This window comes from Phyllobates terribilis, unplaced genomic scaffold (genome assembly GCF_046119375.1).
Source record: "Phyllobates terribilis strain yellow unplaced genomic scaffold, ASM4611937v1 Scaffold_5__5_contigs__length_657084704, whole genome shotgun sequence".
Lineage (NCBI taxonomy): Eukaryota > Metazoa > Chordata > Amphibia > Anura > Dendrobatidae > Phyllobates > Phyllobates terribilis.
Genome location: NW_027362765.1, coordinates 84,374,883 through 84,378,002, shown reverse-complemented (window position 1 = coordinate 84,378,002; position 3,120 = coordinate 84,374,883). Strand labels below are relative to the sequence as shown.

At 49.1% G+C, this 3,120-nt stretch overlaps 1 non-coding gene across 1 annotated transcript; it reads left to right on the top strand.

The window, feature by feature from the left end:
• The first annotated feature begins 353 nt into the window (after positions 1-353).
• LOC141151318 (U6 spliceosomal RNA) lies at positions 354-460 on the top strand. The gene has a single exon (XR_012247005.1). It is a non-coding gene; the product is annotated as a U6 spliceosomal RNA (small nuclear RNA).
• Positions 461-3,120: the final 2,660 nt, after the last annotated feature.

Below are 3,120 nucleotides of genomic sequence, written 5' to 3'. Positions count from 1 at the left end.
GATATTTCAGTATCGGAATACTCAACACTACTCCTGAGGTAAAAGTGACCTATAGATTCCTCCGCCAACAAACTCGTTATCTGCAGTCTGTAACAGCTGAACAACCTAGCCCCGAAGCTTCCACCTAACTTCTCCCAGCATCCTCTGCGGTGCTAATTTATTAGCACATTGGTTTGTGACGAAACATTTCTTATTTTTCTCAAATTAATAATTATTTTTCATGAATATATCCATAGACTACTGAAAAAGCCTCTTCAAAATAGATAATTTAATAATAAATTAAAAAGATCTCCATAAGTTAAATTTTTTAACAGTAATGGACTATGTATAGCGGTGAGGAGGTCAGCAGTGTCGTGCTCGCTTCGGCAGCACATATACTAAAATTGGAACGATACAGAGAAGATTAGCATGGCCCCTGCGCAAGGATGACACGCAAATTCGTGAAGCGTTCCATATTTTGCATTAAAATTAACTTTTTTTTATCCTTTTCTGAGGTAAAGAACATTTCTTCATTTGTGAAAGCTGATAATTTAAATTAGTGATATCAGCTGCTTCACACTGTCACCACAAAATGTTATTATTACCTGTATGTGGCACTGAGGTGCCATTATTACCTGTATGTGGCACTGAGGGGGCATTATTACTTGTATGTGGCACTGAGGGGGCATTATTACTTGTATGTGACATTGAGAGGGCATTATTACCTGTATGTGGCACTGAGGGGGCATTATTACTTGTATGTGACATTGGGGGGGCATTATTACTTGTATGTGGCATTCAGGGGGCATTATTACTTGTATGTGGACCTGAGGTGGCATTATTACTTGTATGTGGCACTGAGGGGGCATTATTACTTGTATGTGGCACTGAGGGGGCATTATTACTTGTATGTGACATTGGGGGGGCATTATTACTTGTATGTGGCACTCAGGGGGCATTATTACTTGTATGTGGACCTGAGGGGGCATTATTACTTGTATGTGGCACTGAGGGGGCATTATTACTTGTATGTGGCACTGAACGGGCATTATTACTTGTATGTGGCACTGAAGGGGCATTATTACTTGTATGTGACATTGAGGTGCCATTATTACCTGTATGCAGTGGCGTACCGCCAATGGCGGCAGGCCACGCGACTGCTATGGGGCCCGTGAGCTGGGGGGGCCCCATAGCAGTCGCCCCCCTCCTGCACTCCCTGCTCAGCTGCTTGATTGCTGCCGCTGCCCCCCGGCACTGTCTTCAGGCATGGCCGCGCGCAGAGCACTGTGCAGCTGTGTATTGTAGTAATGACACGGCAGGGGCGACACTGCACCTTTAATTGTGCTTGTCTCGCCCCTGCCGTCATTACTAGCAGACACAGCTGCGCAGCACACTGTGCGCGGACATGCCTGAAAACAGTGGCGGGGGGCAGCGGCAGCAATCAAGCAGCGGAGCGGGGGGTTCAGGAGGGGGCCCCAATGAAGAAGGGGTCCTGATGAAGGAAGGCCCCGAGGGGGGCTCTGATGAAGGGAGGCCCCGAGGGGGCCCCTGATGAAGGCAGGCCCCGAGGGGGGCTCTGATGAAGGGAGGCCCCGAGGGGGGTCCTGACAAAGGGAGGCCCCGAAGGGGGCCCTGATGGAGGGAGGCCCCGAGGGGAGCCCTGATGAAGTTCCGTCAATTAAGCAGCGCCGGTGGAGCAGGAGGGGGGCCCTGATGAAGTGCCGGCAATCAAACACGTCTGCATACTGTGTGTGTGTGCATGTCTGTGTGCGTGCATGTCTGCATACTGTGTGTGCATGTCTGGGTACTGTGTGTGCATACTGTGTCTGCATATATGAAGGATTAGGGGACAGCCTGGGCCCTGTGTACTATACCTATATTTCTCCGCCATATCTGTACATCATGAATGTTGGTATGTATTAAAGGGCCCACTGAGACTCTTTCACCTGGGGCCCACGAAAACCTGTAGTCGGCCCTGGTTGATAGCAATGATGGAGGAGGGAACGTCATGTGACACTCTCTCTCCCATCATTCCTCCTCTGCTTCTGACGCAGCGGCGTGATGACGCTCCATGCTCTGTAAGACAGTGGAGCTGGCAGCTGCTGAGATGATGACAGAGACGAGCTGCAGAGACTGAAGCAGCGGGGAACGAGGAGCCGTAAGTATGTATTTATTTATAAATCAGTGAGTACTGATAAAACTGGAGGACTGGGGGCTGCATTTTACCCTGTGGTGGGGGGGAAGCTGAATTTTACCCTATGGTGTGCATTATACTGTGTTAAGGACCATTGGGAGTGCATTATACTGTATAGAGGACCATGGCGAGTGCATTATACTGTGGAGGACCATGGGGAGTTCATTATACTGTGTGGAGGACCATGGCGAGTGCATTATACTGCATACAGGGCCATGGAAAGAGCATTATACTGCGTAGACGACCATGGCGAGTGCATTATACTGCGTGGAGGACCATGGTGAGTGCATTATACTGTATAGAGGACCATGGCGAGTGCATTATACTGCGTGGAGGACCATGGTGAGTGCATTATACTGTATAGAGGACCATGGCGAGTGCATTATACTGTGTGGAGGACCATGGCGAGTGTCTTATACTGTGTTGAGGACCATGACGAGTGTCTTATACCATGTGGAGGACCATGACGAGTGTCTTATACTGTGTAGAGGACCATGGCGAGTGTCTTATACCGTGTGGAGGACCATGGCGAGTGCATTATACTGTATGGAGGACCATGACGAGTGCATTATACTGCATACAGGACCATGGGGAGAGCATTATACTGTATGGAGGACCATGGGGAGTTCATTATATTGCGTGGAGGACCATGGCGAGTGCATTATACTGTGTGGAGGACCATTGCGAGTGTCTTATACTGTGTGGAGGACCATGGCGAGTGCATTATACTGAATGGAGGACCATGGTGAGTGCATTATACTGAGTGGAGGACCATGGTGAGTGCATTATACTGTATGGAGGATCATGGCGAGTGCATTATACTGTATGGAGGATCATGGCGAGTGCATTATACTGCGTGGAGGACCATGGCGAGTGCATTATACTCTGTGGAGAGGTGTGGGGCCATTATATTGTATGTAGGCCCATTATGCAGCATGGAGGGCTGT